Here is a 21,108-nt window from a genome sequence, read left to right on the forward strand (position 1 = left end):
CAATCATGGAATTTCTGCCAGAAGGCTGAACAACAACTTAATAATAATAATCCTTGCATATGATATAGTGCTTTAACAAGTCATTGAGCTGTCTCAAAGTGCTTCACAGAAATATACTGTAAAGTGAATTAACTGTATATTTTGAATTTGCATTCATATAGCGTCATTCACGTAGAACAACGTCTCGCAGTTCTTTCCAGTGACAGAGATGGACACCTAGACATGCATTGGGCGAGCAGGGAAGGAGGAGGTGACCATAGGTGTAGTAGAAAGGGTAGGTTTTAACTCAACTCCCATATCCATCTCCCCACTGCCTCCAAACCTACCACCATCTTCTACCCCCGTGGAAGAAGATCTCCCCACCATCCCTCTCCGCTGCTCTGGAGTCCTCTGAACTCCTCCCCCTCTGGCCCACCTCTCGCAACAACCCACTCGCTGTACTCACTCTTCTCCACAGCACTCTCTCCACCACAGTCGACGTCCTTGCCCCCCTCACCTCCCGAACAGCCTCCTATTCCCGATCCTCACCCTGGTTCATCAGCCACCTCCGCTCACTTAAGGGCCAGGTGCAGGCTCCCGAACGCACTTGGCTCAAATCCAGCCTAACGGTCCACCGTCACATCTGGCTGGACCTCATCAAGTACAACCGCTCCGCTCTCGCCTCAGCCAAATCATCCTTGTATTCCAAGTTAATCCTGGAGGCGAAAGGCAACCCCAGGCTCCTGTTCTCCACCATTAACCGGCTCCTCCTATCTCCCTGACATGCCTCGCAGATACTTTCCTCTGACTCCCACTGCGAGAAAATGCTGGACTTCCTCGAGTTAAAATCAAGGGAATCCGCTCAGCTGCCACTGCCCTCCCAACTTCCACCCCCTCCCTACCCCTACCCCACACAATTACCCATCCAACAATTACCTATCCCTCCTTCCACACCTTTGAACCTGTCACCCCCTCTTCTGTCTTCAATACGGTAACCTCCATGAAGTCCACCACATGCTTCCTCGACCCCATCCCTTGCCCTCTCCTTAAATCCCAGCTCCACTTCCTTGCCCCACTTCTCGCTGACATCATTAACCTCTCCCTGTAATCTGGCACTGTTCCTTCCCTCCTCAAAACAGCCACTATCACCACCACCTTGAAGAAACCTTCTCTTGACCCATCACAGCTATCTCGCTACCGGCCCATCTCAAATCTCCCCTTTCTATCCAAGGTCCTTGAGAGAACAGTTGCCTTCCAGTTTTGCTCTTTCCTCTCCTATCACTCCCTCCATGAACCCCTCCAATCGGGTTTCCGTGCTGCCCACAGCATGGACACTGCTCTGGTCAAGGTCACAAACGACATCCTGACCATGTGTGACCAGGGCTCCCTTTGCCTCCTCGTCCTCCTCGACCTCTCCCGCCTGTGACACTGTGGACCACTCAATCCTCCTCCACCGCCTCTCCTCCCATCTCAACCTTCAAGGTTCTGTCCTTGACTGGTTCAGGTCCTACCTTTCACACCGCCTCCACTTCATTGCGGCAAACGTTTTTTTGCACCGTCTCATGCAGTGTTCCTCAGGGCTCTGTCCTCGGTCCCCACCACTTCACCCTCTACATGCTCCCCCTTGTTGACATCATCCGCAGACATGGGGTAAATTTCCACATGCATGTGGATGACACACAACTCTACCTTTCGGCCTCCACCCTGAACTCCAGGACTACTGGCGTCCTGACCGACTACCTGTCCGACATCAAGTCCTGGATGAGGACCAACTTTCTCCAACTCAACCCTCCTGATTGGCTCGTGCCAGTGCCTCCGCACCTCAGGTGCTGGCAGCATCAGCCTCCACAGCTGCACACTCAAACTCACTAAGGCAGTCATGAACCTGTGTGTCTTGTTTGACCCTGAACTGTTCTTTCTCCCCCACATCCGCGCCATGACGGGCACTACCTACCATCACCTCTGCAACATTGCCAGACTCCGCCACTGCCTCACCCCTCAGGCTGTCGAAACCCTCACCCACGCATTCGTCATCTCAAGGCTCGATTACGGGAACTCCTTCCTAATCGGCCTTCCCAACTCTTCCCTTCACAAGCTGCAGATCATCCAAAACTCTGCAGCCCATTTACTCTCACTCATCAAGCTTCGTGACCCCATCACTCCCACCCTCACCCGACTCCACTGGCTCCCCATCCCCCAGAGGATCGAGTTCAAAATCCTCGTCCTCACCTTTAAGGCCACCCATGGCCTTGCCCCCTCCTACCTCTCTGACCTGCTGACTCCCTACCAACCTGCCCACTCCCTCCGTTCAGCGGGCTCCGGCCTGCTCCATGTCTCCCACCCGACCCGTCCTACCATCGGTGCCCGGGCTTTCAGCCTCTCTGGCCCCACACTCTGGAACTCCATCCCACAGTCCCTTCGCCTCACTTCCTCCCTTGCCTCCTTCAAGGCCGGTCTCAAGACCCTTCTCTTCGACCGTGCCTTTGGACTCCCTCCCACCTCTCCATCTTCCCTCGTCCCTACACTACCCCTCCCCCATGCTTGGGCCTTGACACCTGACTGTTCAGCGCTTTGGGACATCCTCCCGACATGAAAGGCGTCTATAAATGTGATTTTGTTGTTGTTTTAAGGTGAGACTTGAAGACAGATACAGAGGGGATGAGATAGAAGTCAAGTGAGGGAGTTCCAGAGGTTAGGGGCATAGAATTGGAAAGCCCGGCCATCAATGTTAAGGTTTGTGAGCAGAGGAGTTGGGTAGGAGGAGTTCGAAGAGTTAGGAAGGTGCTCAGGCATGAAAAGTTTGGAGTGGAGTCTAAGATAGGGAATGTTTTGCACAGTCTATGGAGTGAGCTTGATGAGCCAAATGTCCTTTGCTTGGTCCATGCTTTATCTTTGATTTTGTTTCTTCTTGTTATTAATCGTCTGTAGCAGATCAGATCTAATGACCAAATGAACCTTTCTCTGTTGTTTCTGCTTTCACTCAGGCAAGGGATGATTAGAGCAACCATGAATATGGAAAACTGACCTTTGCTTTATGCATGGCAGGATGACTGTGACAACCTCTCTTGCTTTAAAGTCATCCTTAATAATGCAAAAATGATTCAGATGATTTCTTGTGCCACATGAATAATCATTTTAATTATATTAGGATAAACCGTCTTTCTTCTGTTCAAACGTGACACACTACTGTTCGTTCTGATACTTTGCAAATTTTAAAAGTTGTTTTTTAAAAAATATTGAAATTGTCCAGCCTCAAAATTATTTTAACCACTTCAGTCCAGGTGGTTGGCCGGGTTTCCCACTCCAAGTAACAGCAGCAGCCAACTTGCCTTTCAAAATTAAGTGCCCATGTATTCACTGAGCGGACAAAAGAAGGGNAAAAACAAAAGATTCGGAGAACAGATGCTGAAGCTTCATCAATGTGGGAACCACCAAGTGTTATTTTACAAATACAAGTGGCACTTATTTATTGTGGGTCTTTTACATTTGTAAATATAAGGTGCAGTGTCTTTATTTATACACCAGCACTCCGAAATTTCACACACACACACACACAATGAAATGCACCTCCACAATTCTTAAATTGTTTTTTGGTAGACTTCCTTTTGCACCTGCGAGCTCAAGTCCTGATGTGGGGCTTGAAATCAAAAATCTTCTGTACCCTGGGGGCAAAATACTACCGACTGAGTGAGGCTGACACCTAACTGCCTTGATCCCTGGACTGCGTGGACAATGATAGATTTGTACAACTTCATCTTTGACTGTCTGTGCAACATAATCTGAGCCAGCAGTTACCTCCAAACCTCCAATCCCCAATCGCAAGATTTATCCTATTTCAAATTCATCGTCAATTGCCTCAAAGGAAATAAAATTTGCTGTCTATTAAAGTTGGGGACAAAAAAGGCACCTTCGGTAGACAGCATGTACAAGAAAATAAGGCTATAATCATTTCCTTCAGTCAGCTGAAAAGGATTAAATCTTCAGCTTCCAGGTAATGTTCTGACTGAGCCTTGGGGAAGAATAATTCATGATTAGGGACAAGGCTAGTCTAGCAAATGTGAACATTATGTCCATTACTTAAACACACTTCCTGGGTTGACTGCTAATGTACCCATGGGGCCCTTACGACAGCAGTAACAGATAGGAGCAATGAAACAGAAAGACAAGGACAAGAAGTATTAACATCTATGTTGTACAGCAATACGTAGACTGATCATTGCTGAATTACTGCCTTTGGTAAACAGCACAGATAAGTCATTTTAACACTAGAATTCTGCTGATCCTTATGTATATTGAATGACTGACTCATCTGAACTTTAGCTATATATTGATTAAATGGTAAGGTAGTGAATAGCAGTTCAGTAATTTATGCTGCTTTGTGGCTCAAACCTTATTCATTATGCATACTATATTAAACATGCTACAACTCTGCGCAAACAATTAGGTTAACCTTGCAGCCAAATCACAGAAGGTAGCAGTTTAATACCAAACTCAATGAAATTATTCCCTATTAGCATACTGCTTAACAATGAAAATGCATTTTAATGAGAAATATATACAGTCAAGAAGTATACCAGAAGACTATGCTAAAAGCTGCTTCATATATGTATATATATAATTTTTTTAAGGAATGTGTTCTGTCAGAAGAAGGCATTCACAGAGTGAGTTAATAAATGCTAGGGGTCATTTATTATCTTGGAGGACATGTCCTGGTGCTATTGCCAGAAAACATTCAGCAGACAATGAGAAGGTAACAATGTCAGCTCAGTGAAGCTTGGAGGCAATGCTTTCGTCTCTTGGACTAGAATAGAGGCTGCCAAACAAAATGTCCTCTGGCTTTCTTTCAACAAAAGTGGGCAACGCAGATTTCGTATCACATGGTGAAGTGATTCCAGTGATGCTGAAGGATATAGTCCTGTTGCTGAACATACAGAACAAGAAAGTGTGATTCTCATGCTTCTCAATAGAGTTTACAGCTGGCACATTGGGACAGAAAAGAGATCAGAAGGAAAGAAAAGTCACGGGAAGGAGGTCTGAACAGGAAATGTCATGCTGAGGCATTTTACCACATGGAGCTTGGATTGAAAAGTGGTTTGACATGTACTATTTTAGGCAGAAGCTAGTTTAAGGTCTTTACTCTAAGTATACTGGATTTGGGTTAACGGTAGGCTTTATAGTAGACAAATTGGTTTTAAATCAAGGTTTTTCTTTATGGGATTCCTAAATAATTAATCCAAATCACGGAAATTGAGGCTCCTTCTGGTTCTAAGGATCTAAATATGTCATATCGTATATCCTTCGTGGCATACAATATCATGTATTTAGATCCTATAGAAACTATAATAAACTCAGTTCAGTGCTTCTCAGCAGAACAAATAGCCCTAGTTCATCAGCCATATGTTTTCTATGTACACACATCTAAATACACTGCTCTGCTAACTTTCATTTTCTTAAGTTGGTAACAAGAAGGAGGCCTTTCTTTTCCCTATTGAATGTCTCCAGTGGGGTTGCTGCCATTCCGTGCCTATCTAACCCCCTTTATCAGTCTGATTCTATCACCTTTGCTCTTAGTGTGAAATGGAACTGTTGAATTTGCACTGAGGTCTCCCAATCAAAATGTTTGTAAGATTACAGACTTATTTGAAATTTTGATAGTGTTGCATTGGGGTTGGGGGAGGGGAGGGGCAGGGGTGAAGAGAGAAAAGGAGATGAAGAGAGTTATGACCTTGAGGTCATGTGGTCATTTAGAGGGAAAATGCATATGTATGTCTCAGCAGTCTATTGGTGATGTGCCTTTGATCCATGTTAGTCAGTAACACGTGTCTGGATATAAATAGCTAGTCCCTGTTGGACTAGTAGTGATTTCCTGGTAGTTTAATGTGTGTACTGAGAGTCCCTGGTAGACTGGTGGCATTATAACCTCTTTTATTTTGACTTAGCAGCAATCCTAAATATTGGCCCTCATGATGCTGAATGACAAAGAAACACGTTCATTCATTCCCTACTGTGCTTTAAAGGTTAATTGAATTAAAAGAAAATGGCTAAAGTACAATTTACCCCCGTGCACAAATCTGGGATCAATTATTAACAGTCAAAAGGTGAATTCCATCAATTTCAGTTAACAGTAAGTAAGTATTCTGTTGGAAAATTATGCTTGCACTTCAGAGGAATCGACTGTACATCCTGTGCAGATCTACATAAAAGAACCTGTCTGTTTGAGAGCCCATCTACTGTTTGTTTTCAGGCCCTCTGGGAATCACCTTCATTCCTGTGCTATAGCCCCAGCAGTGTGGTGCTAAGAGATCAATTAAAATTTCAAAGCAGCCTACCGACCATCGTAGGAAGCTGGAGCAATTATTGGATAAGAAAGGTTTGAAGGCAGATGAATAATACATTGGAGATCAATCACCTCATTGTTCAGATTCTGCCAATCTTGTCGGGCAAAACGTAATCCGACAACTAATTTTCTGCGTTTGGTGGAAAGGCACAGGGACACTGGCTTGTTACACGTCAGAACAGACAAAATTCCGAGCAGTCTAAATGAAGCAGGTTTAGATTTCAGGTAGTTGACATTGTAAGATGTAACCAGTTCAAGGCAAATCAATACAGACTTTCATTACAGCAATTATTTTAAGCAGGAATTGTCTTAAAACAGTTGAAGTGCAGCAATTACCTGATTATTCATTCCGCAATATCTCCTTTCAAACCATTCATGTTGTCACTGCTGTGGAGCTCATACGTTACCAAATCACTTTATAACATAATCCATTTAATTATACAGAACTGCAAAACACCAACTCGTTTCTAAGACAAGATTGTTATGGAGCTGGAGGAACGGCCAGATAACAGAAGGTTAGGATGCAATCATTTGAATGCAGAGTCTGAATCTTGGTCAGATTGATGGGATGAAGGTCTCCTCTTTCTGCCACTTCTAAATGTCCTAAGTGAAATGTGATTGAGCCATCTCAACCCAGTTCCTAATGGGCATAAATCCATAGCTGCGTGTAATTCTGCACTAATTAGCAGTGTCATTCAAAGGCCATTAAGGTAACTGGTGCAGAAAATGGAAATGTTCACAAATGAGGTAGAGGCTACACTTCTAAAGTTGGCGAAGAATAATAATCCTTACATTTGATATAGTACCTTCATGTCAGGAAGATGTCTTAAAATGCTTCACAGGATTTACTGTAGTGACTGTGTATTTGTAGGCTAATGCAGCAGTCAATTTGTGCACAACAATGCCCCACAAACAACAACAACAAAATTACAGTTGTATAGCTCCTTTCACGTCGGGAGGACATCCCACAACAATGGACAGTCAGTGTTTCGGACCCGAGCTGGGTGTCGGGATTGGGGAGGGCAGGGGTGTGGGGGGGGGAAAGGAGGGTGATCAAAAGCACAGTCAATGAGGAGGGTCTTGGAATGGGTCTTGAAGGAGGCAAGGCAAACAGTCATGAAATGATTGACTAATTTTATTTGGCCAACAAAGCAGCACATTTACTCATTTTATTGGAATGTCAGCCTAGACTGAAAATTCAACGGCCTCTTGTGAGGCTTGAACCCACAACTCTCCAATACTCAGAGAGGTGAAAGCGCTACCAACTGAATCAGGCAGACACTTGAAGAATAAGGATTAAATTTGTGCTCTTCCCAGGCAAAAAAGCTTGTCACTCCGTCTCATTTCATAGCCTTAGAGTCAGTAGCTTGTGGTTTGAAACCCTGCATCAGAGCTTTCAGCTCCTAGCCTTGGCCATCGATCCATTGTACTAAACAGAGGTCCATCTGCGTATCCAGGCAGATGTTTCTTTTAGTGCCCTGGAAAATAATCAGACAAAATAGATCATTCACTTCATGGCTATTTGTGGGATATTGCCGTGCACAGAGTAGCTCTTTATACCGTCACTACACTTGATAGCAATTGCTTGTGAAGTGTTTTAACATTATAGGCAATATGTCAAAAGTAAGAATTATTATTATTTAGGTGGGGGAGATTATTATTTAGGTGTAAGTGTGTTTAAGGTTTAGTGATTATACTGCCTTTGGGTTCAGTGTCTCCAGGTTAGAGAGAAAATAGTCAGCTGCAAATTGGCCCTAATATCTATTCAGTTACTTCTCCTGAAAACCAGTTGAAGATAGGACCAATTTTATTGAAGTGGATAAAAAAGGCCAGCAGCAATGACTGACTTAGCACATTAATTAGTTATATTCTGACTTTAAAGATAACCATGTAGATTTCAGTGCTCGTAGAAAAAATATTTAGAATTCACTCAGATAATCAAAAATTATGTTTATTGCGTTAATTTGTAACCTCTGGTTTGGCAATTTTGCAACCACAAGATTCTGAATTGCTTTGCGAATCATAGAATATCACAGCACAGAAGGAGGCCATTGGGCCCAACTTGCCTGTGGCGGCACTTTGGAAGAGCTACCCAATCAGTCCTACTTCTCCGCTCTTTCCCCATATCTTTGCAATGTTTTTCTCTTCAAGTACTTATTCAATACCCTTTTGAAAGTTGTTATGGAATCTGTTTCCTCCACTCTTACAGGCAGTGCATTCCATCATTTCAGGCCTTTCAGGCATTCCACTCATTCCAACAACTCTCTGTAAAAAAAATTCTCCTCATCTTCTCACTGGTTCTTTTGCCAATTATCTTGAATCTATGTCCCTTGGTTACCAACCCACCTGCCAGTGGAAACAGTTTCTCCCTATCTCCTCTATCAAAACCCCTCACAATTTTGAACGACCTTCTCTCTCTCTAAGAAGAACAATCTCAGCTTCTCTAGTATCTCCACATGACTAAAGTCCCTCATCCCTGGTACCATTCTGATAAATCTCATTTGCACCCTCACCAAGGCCTTCCTTGATATCCTTCCTAAAGTGTGGTGCCCAGAATTGGACACAATACTCCAGCTGAGGCCTAACCAGTGACTTATAAAGGTTCAGCAGAACTTCCTTGCTTTTGTACTCTGAGTCTCTATTTATAAATCCAAGGATCCCAAGTACTTTTTCAGCAGCTCTATCAACCTGTCCTGCCACCTTCAAAGACATGTGTATATGAACCCCCAGGTCTCTCTGCTCCTGAACTCCCTTTAAAACTGTACTAATTTGTAAATTAGATTCCCTTATAAATGATAGTTCAGTAAAATATTTGCCTACAAATATAGTCACTACACTTTACAATAAAAATCCCGTGAACCCTCTTTGAGACTTTATCCCGACCTGAAATTAAATACAAGGATTTTTTAAAGGGCTTAAAGCATGGTATTAATATGATATTAAAAAGACTTGTTGCAGTTAGAACTTGCTCTGAGGCCCAAACTTTCAAACTGATATGTATCAGACATAGAGAAGTAAACTTAAAGTCCTGAATGGACAAGTGCAGCTAGTGCTTTGGGGGTCAGTAAGTTGACTGAAGAGGGCAGCGAGGAATGCCATCACATTAAAAAGCCGTGCAGAATACATTTCCTTCAAATGGCAACAATGGGAAGCAGTTCCCATTGCAGTAAATGCTTCAATTGCAATAAAAAAAATGCGAGAGGGTCTTGACTAATGTTTGGCAGTGAGTTCTTGACAGGCTCGTAAAGCGCTGCAGCAATTTTGTCATTCACTTCCACAGCGGCAGCAGCAGCAGCACACGGCATGGCAACGCGACGCTGCATATGTTCAGCTCCCGCGTCACTCACAGAAACAATACCATGGATCCTCCATTGCTCTGAACTACTTTCATCTCCGCTGCAGCAATGAAAAATTCTCCACATCAAAAGAACTCACCAGGGCACTTCAAAGGCTCCCCATATGAAAGATAGATTTTTTTTGCCCAAAATGGCAAAGTGTCAGTTAATAATACTTTGAACCTATTAATCAATTTATTTCAACTCGCTCCACACTGTAGTTGTAACAGATTCTTACATATCCCAGAGAACTGAAGGCAACCAGCGCCATTGGCGAGCCCAATCATTTGCAACAACAACAACAAAGCGGAGGGAGCGGGCAGGTTAGTAGGGGGTTTGAAGGTCACAAAGGTAGGGAGGAGGAAGACCATGGAGGGCTTTGAAAGTAAGGACTGTATCCTCTGCGTAATGGGAAGCCAGTGGAATTGGGCAAGGATGGGGTGATAGGGTCGCGGAGCCTGATGCAGGAGAGGTCACTGGCTGCAGAGTTCTGGATGATCTGCAGCCTATGGAGGGAGGAGTTGAGGTGGACGACAAGAGGGAGTTTGTGTAATCAAGCCTGGATGTTATGAATGTGTGTTTGTTGGTAACAGAGGTCGGAAAGTGTGAGACAGTGGCGGAGTCGAGCAATGTTGCGAAGATGGGGAAGTGCAGAGTGGATCATGGCATGGATGTGGGGTATGAAGGACAGTTGAGAGTCAAACAGGTTGCTGAGATTCTGTATTAGCTCCGTGAAATATAGAGTGCATCCACAGAGGGAGATGCTGTCAGCCCCCGAGGTATGGAAGTGCTGATGGAAGCCAAGCAGGAGGGCCTCAGTCTTGTTGACATTCAACTGCAGGAAGTTAGCTCTCATCCAGGACTTGAGGTCTGACAGGCAGGAATTGAGGGTGAAGGCAGAGTTGGGTGTCATCCTCATACATGTGGAAGTTGACCCCATGTCTGCAGATGATGTCACCAAAGGTGAGCACATAGATATTGAAAAGAAGAGGGCCAAGGACAGAGCCCTGAAAAACTCCACACACAACGTGCGGGGGCCAGAGGAGAAGCCATTAATGTGATAAAGTGGAGATGATGGGAGAGGTAGGATTCAAACCAGGCAAGGGCAGGTCTGCAAAGATGAGCTGAAAGGTGATGTAGGAGGATAGAATGGTTGACAGTGTCGAATACAAGCAGAGAGGTTGAGGAAATCAGGAAGGCAGATTTTCAGAATGTCATTAGTTACTTTGACCAGGGCTGGCTGTTTCCATGCCGTGGGTAGCATAGAAACCCGATTGGAGAGGTTCAGAGATAGAATGATGGGAGAGGAAAGATCGAAGCTGGGACGTGACAGCTTATTCCAGGGCCTTGGAGAGGAATGAAAGGTTGGAGATGTAGATAGCTGGAGTAGGGATGGGTTCAGGGAAGGTTTTTTGAGGATGGGGGTAATGACAGCTACTTTTATAGTGTGAGAAAAGTGCCAGAGGATGAGGAGAGGTTGATTTAGACATTGAACCTCACAATGCACCCACATGAAGGCAGCAAAAGCTCTTTAATATGGATAGTGCGGGAGGAAGTGGTGGTTGATGAGGAAGTTAGTTTCAGTAGTTTCAGTACCTTCCTGCAGAGGTGAAGGCCTCCTGTTCTTAGCCAGTCGTTGGTTAGAGTCAGTGACTTTGATTCATTAGTCAGAGGTGAGGGAAAGATATAATTCCTTCCTTGGTGCAGTCAATGTGCTGAGGTTCTGAAGCATTCCGAGGCTTGTGATTTCGAGAATGTGATTTCCTTCAGGCATGCCAGTTACCTAAGTTAATAGATCTGGCTTTATTAAGTCAAAGAACAGGGGGAAATGCAATTCCCTTCAGTTAGTATGGCTAGCCCGTTTTTGGTTCTAGTGATTTGTTAATTGGGGATGAGGGAGGCGGAGGTAAAAACACGGTCCAATTAGTGTGGGTAGCAGCTGGGCCGGGGACATCTCAAAGCAGTGAGTGAATGTGTTCAGGTGAGCAGTGAGGGCTCCTTTGCTGTATCAGTTGTCTTTCTATGGGGCAATGTGTGAGCATCCTTCAGATGTTTCAAAGAGCTATAATTTTCAGGTGGGGGAGGGGGTGTGATTAAGGGAATATTAACCTCTTCATTGCTGACAATATACTTGGCTTCCCTGTTAAGATCTTTTAACTACACTCTCTCACAATGCAAACTTTAAATGTGTTGCTAGTAGAAACAGCCTGTTTTAGGCTTTGCTCAGCAAACCAGCAGCGTTTTTGATCATTAGGTCGGTTTGACCCTAAATTCACTCAACCCAAATTAAGTCAACCCTGGGCTGAATTACCAAAGATGCAAGGCCAAAGGCCACAAGATGATGGAGCTTTGCTTCAGTAACTCACATGATTTTGATTCAAACAGATAATAGTGTTTGCACACCAGACAGTGCTGGGTTAAATGGAACACCCAGTATGTGAAGAAAGGATTACGAGATTCATACGGGTTTACAAACCAAAATACCCCGAATCCCAAGCTGGAAAAGTGTGGCACTTTTTTGATTACATTGGTTTGGGAATGGCAATCCATCAACTTACATACCTTGTATGGATCTCAGAATCTGATATTTTGCTTTCTTTGAACGGAAAAGATTAAAACTATTATTAAAGATGCACAAACCAAACCAATAATTGCAAAGACTCAATTGTTTACAAATTGGAGATATGCTTCATGTTTTGTAACAGATTCAAAGCAGTAATAATGATACTAAACCTGTTATTAAATATTGCATTTTTGTTCCATTACTTCCTGCGCTTAGACAATAAATTGCTATCTTTTTCGATTACTTCAACTGTTTTTATGCCAAACCGGGGAAAAAAATGGGCCAGGAGGAAAAGCACGACTGCTGATATGACTTTGAAATCCTGTTTGATTTACACTGGGTGTGTTCTGCAAAGTTGACTAATAATGGAAGGAACAGCACATCATCTAAATGCTAGGGACCTTACAGCCCTTTGGCCTCAATATGAGTTCAACCACTTCAAACCATAAGAATAGTTCCCATCTGCCATAATAGCTTACCTTCCCCCTCTTCTGTGGCTATTACCACACTATTACCACACGCCTTTTCTCTTTGGTTTGCTCTGCTGCCCTCCTTTGTTTTGCACATTAATACCTCTTTAACCCATCATACCTCATCCTCCAACCCGTTTTCTTCTTTGTCTTTCTTGCTCCGCCTTCCCTCTCTATTAGTCCTTAAAACCTCTCCCTCCCAACATCCCCCAGTTCTGAGGAAGCTTCATAAACCTGAATCATTGACCCACTTTCCTTTCTCTATAGATGCTGTCTGATCTGCTGTGCGTTCCCAGCGATCTTTGTTTTGTTTCTAATAATGGGAAGGTTGGCTTGAAGTTCATACCACTTCTTGCTACACTCTAACATGCCATTTGATGTTATGCCCTACAGTCAATCACATGACGATTAAATCATCTAGCTTATTACAAAGAGAGTAACCACAGTATATTGATCCTGAATGTTTTTTTTAAGCTTCCTTCTTGATGCTGTGGTAAATAGAACAAGCTGCAAAGTGTCAATTAGAATGCAAATGTCAGCTTCTAAATGTTGCCTGATAGGTAGAAGGCAGAAGGTGAGAGGACAGATTCTGATCTTGTACTTGTCAATGAGCAGGAAATGTCACAGCACGGCAGCCTGATAGCAGACATCCCAAATCTCAAGCATTAAGTGTGAGGACACAGGGTTAGCAATCTTTAATGGCCCATGATTATTCCTTCAAGATCATGAAAGATTATGAAAGGGCAGATGGTAATAGATTATTTCTATACTAGAAGGCACCCATTTAAGATAATCACAAAAGGAATTAAAGGATAGGCTAGAAACAAAATCTTTACCCAGGTGGTGCAATTCTCACACACACAAAATTATCTCATACAAAAATGACACCAATAATCCCATTCATGCTTTTATTAGCTCCTGCTTCGATTTTTCCAAAACATTCTTTCGTGGTCTCTCTAATTCCAGAAGCTCCAGCTCACGCAAAATGTGAACCTTGAGAGGAGAGGCGGTGGAGAGGGATAGAATGAACGACAGTGTCATAGGTGGAAGAGAGATCAAGGCAGACTAGATGACAGAGAGCCCTGGTCACAGGTGGACAAAATGTTGTTTGTTGTCACAAAATATCATCCCGCATGTTGCAAATTGGGATGTATTTTATTTCCATGCTATGTGTCAGCCTGCTCTTGTCTCTGAGTCAGAAGGTTGTGAGTTCAAGCTTGTGTCGACATTTGATCTCACATAGCCTAGGCTGACACTCCAATGCAGTGCTGGTGTTGTGTTGTATTATTGGAAGTGCCGTCCTTGGGATACGATGTTAAACTGAGGTTTCTTCCTGTTATAATGGTAAAGGGGGAATTTCTTCCTTGCTATCCTGACCAACAATTTTCCAGATAAAATTGATCATTCAATTCACCACTGTTTGTGGGAAATTGCAGTGCATAAATTGGCTGCCTTGTTTGCCTACAAAGTACAATAATAATAATCCTTGCAGTTGATATAACGCCTTATCACATCTTTTAGACTTCCCAAAGCACTTCATATACAGTGACTATACTGTACAGTAAATCCTGTTAAGCACTTTGAGATGTCCTCACAACACGAAAGGCAATATATCAAACGGAAGGATGTTTTTGTATTATGAGAATCTTTTGCTGTACTGTCATCAATCGAGATTGGGGTACATTTTGCAATATTACACTATGTTAATATACATTTTTTTGTTCACCCTGACACATATGGAAATCCATCATGTGTCTGACACATACAGAAATCCATCACCATGCTTAAGTGTATCCAAACTAAACTGAGAGTTTCGGTCGGGCAGTTTGTTGGTTTGTCTGTCTCCCCTTTAAACGTCCCAATTTATATTACATTAAGAAGATATGTATTTATATAGCCTCATTATCATGTCAAAATTTCAAAGCGTTGTATATGATGATGAGCTGTAGTATTGCACTTTGAAGTTTAATAACTGTTGTTGCATAGGTGAACGCAGCAGCTAACTTGCAACAGCAAAGTCACAGAAACACTCCATGGATTGCAGCCATTGTGAGGTTAATCACCTATTAAATATGTTCTTTGGTGACAAGATTCTCTACCATTTTGGTTTGTTTAACATTTTGCATCAGTTTGACCCACTTGGTAGATCCATCCCTCTAGTGCCTTGGGCCCTTGTCCCAAGTGCCTGCTTTTATGATTGCCAAGTGAATCTGTTAATTCCTTTCCCTAACAGACTGGAGGTAGAGACTGCCCATCTGAGACATTGCTTCCATTGATCCAGCAAAGGAGTATTATCAATCAAGGACATCTGGTTCCATTGTGGGTTTTGTTGATCCTGGCAGTCTGAGGAGAAGCTTTTCTATCTCTATGTCACCTGTTTTCCTGGTGATCTTGGGAGGTTCTACCTACTAACTTCGTGCTCTTTGTTATTTGACGACACTAAATTCGTATGGGAATCGCAATCTAAATTGTTGCCTAGTCATATATAATTGCAATGAAAACAATTTTTTTTTTCGTAGTTTACTTTAAAGCTTTCCATGGTGTTGTCAGCCAGTGCCCTGCCAGTAAAGTTCTTCATTCACAAAATAAGAATCTTCATGATGGTGCATTGTATCCATTTCTTGTATATTTCTCAAGATACTAGATTGCCCCCAACATTGTTGTATTAAGCAATAGAGCAATGACTCCAAGTTACTCAGCCCGGTCACAGTTATAAGCCCCTGAATGTCCATAGGATTTGTACGGCTTTTCCTCCAGCCCCCGCACTGTCTCGTGCGGTGTCCCTCAGGGCTCTGTCCTCGGTCCCCTCCTCTTCACCCTCCATATGCTCCCCCTTGGCGACATCATCCGCAGACATGGGGTTAACTTCCACATGTATGCGGATGACACCCAACTCTACCTTTCCTCCTCTACCCTCAACTCCACGACCACCGATGTCCTGACAGTCTGCCTGTCCGACATTGAGTCCTGGACGAGAGAAAGCTTTCTTCAGCTCAACGTGCGCAAAACTGAGGCCCTCCTGATTGGCTCGCGTCAGCACCTCCGCACCTCAGGCGCTGACAGCATCAGCATCCAAGGCTGCACTCTCCACCTCTCAAAGCCAGTCAGGAACCTCGGCGTTCTGTTCGACCCTGAGCTGTCCTTTCTTCCTCATATCTGCACCACAACTGGCAATGCCTTCCATCACCTCCGGAACATCGCCAGACTACGGCACTACCTCACCCCTCACGCTGCTGAAACTCTGGTCCACGCCTTTATCACCTCAAGGCTGGACTATGGGAACTCTCTCCTCGCCGGCCTTCCCGCCACCTCCCTCCACAAGCTGCAGGTCATTCAGAACTCTGCAGCTCGTGTACTGATCCGCACCAGGCTTCGGGACCACATCACTCCCACCCTCGCTCGCCTCCACTAGCTCCCCATCCCCCAGAGGATCGAATTCAAGATCCTCATCCTCACCTACAAGGCCATTCACGCCTTGCTCCCTCCTACCTTTCCGACCTACTATACCCCTACCTACCTGCCCGTACCCTCCGTTCCTCTGGCTCCAGTCTGCTCCACATCCCCCGCCCCAAACGCCCTACCATCGGTGGCCGGGCCTTCAGCCTCTCAGCCCCTAGGCTCTGGAACTCCATCCCCCAGTGCCTTCGCCGCCTCCTCCCTTTCCTCCTTCAAGGCCGGTCTCAAGACCTTTCTCTTTGACCGTGCCTTCAGCTCCCCTCTCGACTCTCTAGCCCCTCCTCGCTCGCTCCCTTCGCTCTCCTCACCCTGACCATTTACCCCCCAAGGCTCGGGTCCTGACCCAAGTGTCCAGCGCCTTGGGACATCCTCCCAACATGAAAGGCACTCTATAAATGGAATCTTGTTGTTGTTGTTGTAAAAGTTTTGGGGGAGGGGAATTGTTTATAGAGCAAATAGTGCAAAAGGAATAAATATAACATTTATCCTACTCTGATATCCTGTGTGAACAATTCGGCTTTTACTTTAGTCATAACGTTACTTTAATCATATAATTTGTGGCTGCTTATACTGTGTAGCATGTTGGGTGTGAGGGTAGTAGTATTTAAATACAGATCATCCAGTGGTGAAGAGAGAGGAGGGGGCCTTTCCACACCATTAGTTGGCATTGTGACTGAAGACTGTTGATGTCCATGTTATGTGCGGAGCTCTCTGAAGCCCACAATTCACCTGAACCCCTCAAGTTGACACTTGACAATGTGCTACCAGTTGTTTGGCTGATTGTGCGATCAGTCGTTCCTGGAGCATCTACCCATATCAATGTGATAGATCAGCTGACCTTCTAACCAGACAGTCCCCAAACTTCTACACCCAAACACTTAATTGGTTAGACTTCGTTCACACAGGACACCAGAGTGGGATAAAGTTTATATCTCTTCCTTTTGTACCTGTTTACAAGTATAACATATCAGGCCCCTAAATGTTTTTATTTCACATGATATATTACCTTAATCCTTCTTGTGATTTGTAACAAGAAAGTAAATAGTCCATAGGGATTTTACTTGCATTTTTCTTAATAGAATTCCTTAATAAAGAATCTAGGTCAAGTAAAACATGACTCCTTCAGAATATTGGAATTACGTCACGCCAACCCACAGGAAATCTGCTCCAATGATCGGAGATCTTATTAAGGAATCCTGTTAAGTAATACTGATACTTAGAGATGCTAGGCAAATATTATTTTGACAAATGGATCTGAGAATTTCAGTAGTACCCAGCAGTGCTCTTGCTAGCATGTCACTCAGCCTCACTGAGAGCTCACACAATCTATCGCTTTCCCAACTGTGACAAGCTGAGATCCTGATTGACAGACAGCCCTGGGACCTACACAACCATTCAGCTTGATAATGGCAGTTCTGTAGCACAAGGCTATCAGGCCGCTTTCAATCTGTGGTGGGTAAAATGAACCGTGTCGAGGGCCAAGTAGCTATCAGCTTTGTCTGCAGTACTAACTATGCAGCCCCTTTTGCAGCTCATCACAGTTATTGTTCTGTTCTAAAGTATTTTCCTATGGGTGGCTGTCTTTTCACAGCAGTGACTGAAACCAAGAATTGGATTGATGCCTGACTGCTACACACAATTGGTTATTCACACTGTCAATCGCAGCATTCACCTCAATGCTGGCCGGTCTCACAAGGAATAAAAGAGGCCACTGGCCTAAACCCATTGAGTGGTGAAAATAGGAGATGATATTGACACTCGACATTGTTTTTGAGACCGGTTGGGGCTAATTCAACTCATTTTCTTGAAGCCAAAGAAAATTTCATTTCAAACTAAAGTTTGGCTCCACGTGGCTCTGCTTTGTTCATACAACAGTTACAAATTTATACTGAGTGCTATCCTTAGACTCAATAGAAGTCTTATTTGCCGATAAGATTTTGGAAATTGAATTTGATGTGACTGAATTCACTCCGAAGTGAAGAGAACCTTTCTTCAACAGACTTTGACATGGGGCCAGTGTCTGATTGTTCTCATTGGAAATCTTTTGCAATTTTTTTTTCGATCTGAGACCCAGTTGCATTCTCAAGCATCCACAACAGTTTTCTGACCTCAGGCTGCTAAAGGTTATTGTGACTGTCTTCCATTGTTCTATTCACAATCCTGGCTGTCATGTTTATTTTGGCTATTTCTAGGGTAAGTGAATCTAGCTTAGTCTAATAACAAAAATAGGGAGTGTATGTGTTTGGTAAAATATTTCCACAGCATTTGCCAATGGATTACTGGAGTGACCTCTAGTGTGTGATCATGAGGCACATGTTTTAAAGCAACCCACATCTATTGGTCTATTTCACATCTTCAAGCATGACGGAACCAGAGCCATCAAAATATAGATTGCTACAAATACATTTTAAATTGTTTGCGAAGGAAAATAATCAAAATGAAATAATTAGATTATTTGCCTCTAGGCTATATTTCATCCTTCATGATCTCTCCCCACTTCTCCCACTCCTTCCCCATAAAGATTCAGAATTAGTAATAATACATCATTATGCATATTAAGTATTCCCTTTCTTGTTTCCTGTTTACTTCATCTACTTTCTGAATCATTGAGCATTTCATGAAATGCCTTGCGCTACCCCATTATGTAAAATTAAACGCTGAAGATGTTTGGACTTATTAAAAAACTAAAAAAAGAAAATGAATCACATGCAAGCCCTTCATTATGCATGCAGTAGTGCTGCAAGTTCACAGTACAGTGGTAAGACGAAAGCTTGAGACGAAAGCGCAGTTAAATTCTCAGGGCACGCAGAAGAAGAGTCCTGCTTATTGGCAATCTGTGCTTAAACAGCTCTCGTAATTTCATTAATGTTGTTTAGGGCTGCCTGCGTGAGTTATGAAGAGGGTTTAGAGCTGCACCCACACTCAGTAAACACTATCAGCTCTAACATTTTTCACAACACTTGAATGTCAACAGCTGTCACTTCTTATCTCTTATACAACCATTTTTCCCCAAGACTACCTCTTGTGATGGCACTAGAAGGTGTCTCAGCTATTTTGTCATGATTCATTTTCATCATCTGCTCAGCACAGCTCCTTGTGCAGTGAAGACAGGACAAAGCAAGCTTGATTATGAATCCAGGTACTTGGTGTTAATTCATGAGCAAAAGTGCTTGAGGGTTCTGGATATAATGAACCAAATGCAAAATACTACAGCACATTTTTGTTTAGCTGCAATGCTGGAATTACTTTGCAAAACAACTCACATTTTCCAGGAATCAATAGAAATATTAGTGAGAATGCTGTCTGGCTTAAATGAGCATTTGCATCCTACTGGGAAAGGTGGGAAGGTGAGCAAACATGTTAACAGCTTAAGCTTTGGAGACTCTAAGCTGTTACCGATAGTGATTTCATATAGTGCTTTATCACTTCTTTGAGATGTCTCAAAACGCTTCACAGAATATACTGTAAAGTGCATTGATTGTATATTTTGTGGGCAAAATGCGGCAGCCAATTGTGGACAGCTTCACAAACAGTCGTGAATTGAATGACAAAATTATTCATCTATTTATTAATTTATTGAAGGGATTATTATCCCAGGAAAAGCAATCCACCACTCGATTAACAACCGGGTTCAGCCCGTATAAACAGATGCATGTGGAGTGAGGAGCCTTGCCTAATGTTTCACCCTTCCCGGGAAATGAACCCGGGTCCTCTCGCTTGTGAGGCAAGTACTCTGACCAATATGCTTTAGGACTCCACAATTGATTGAAGAGAAGAGACAGTCCTCTAAGGAGGTTCTGAAGACAGGAAGAGAAGTGCAAAGCAAAGAGATTTAGGGAGAGAGTTCCAGACAGCAGTGGCTGAAATCCTAAAACAATGTTCCGTTTTGATGTGACTTAAGTCTTAGGGGTTTGGTTCTTGGTAAATTAGCAAATCCTGGTGAGGGAGAACGTTACATATTTCATTGGGACCGTACATTTGCCAAACTTAGGACAAACACTAAAAAGCTTTTTTTGGTCAGCTGGGGAAGTGACACATGTGAAAACCCATCACCATGCTTAAGTGTGTCCAAATTAAACTGAGAATTCCATGCATCCCACCTACACATGGAAATTCCAGAGATACACTGTTGGAATGGAATGCGCACAATCTCCCTGGAGACTATTCGGCAAAAACGTTTTGTTGAATAATCTGGACATAATGACCAATGGGAGCCCAGACATTTCTACACCATGACTGTAGTCTTCAAACACTTTTCACACAGTTCAATGAGAAAGCTGTCCAGGACAATACCCCACAATCCATCATCTTTATATTGCACACAAACTGATGGGCAATTTATGTCAAGAATGCATGCCGTGGTGGATAAAATTTACAATAATGTAGACAGTTAATTAAAAATTACATGTATATAAATTAGCCAAACTGAAGCCTAGCCTCAAACTTGGAATTCTTGTTAACTAACATTCATGGAACGTGTAGCATTGAGGACATTTGATTCTTGCTAAGAATTGGATGCACATGAACTGAGCTGAAAGTAATGAACAGGTTGGTTAACTTCCAATTGGAAATTCACTAAATATTACAATTTGCTATTCGCCCTGTGAAGTGCTTCAACACATTCATCCCTGTGAAATGTGTTATATGAGTGCAAGTACTGCAGTTACTGTTGTTGAATTGAATTGTTGAATTGGTTACAAAAAAATCTCTGAAAGGGACATGAGGATTGCTTCATATTAAGCTTGTAGTTATAGCATTTGCCTTGTTCAAGGTAACTGCCAGGCAAAAAAGCTGCAAGTGAAGTGTTTCACATACATAGAATCATATATATAGAACTTTACAGCACATAAACAGGTTATTTGGCCCAACTAGTCCATGCCTGTGTTTATTGAAACATGAAGCAAAGCTTCAAAAATAACACTAAGTGTCTTAATAATTTCTAACAAAGACGATGTAATACTGCTAGTT

Source organism: Callorhinchus milii, unplaced genomic scaffold, assembly GCF_018977255.1.
Source record: "Callorhinchus milii isolate IMCB2004 unplaced genomic scaffold, IMCB_Cmil_1.0 Scaffold1, whole genome shotgun sequence".
NCBI lineage: Eukaryota > Metazoa > Chordata > Chondrichthyes > Chimaeriformes > Callorhinchidae > Callorhinchus > Callorhinchus milii.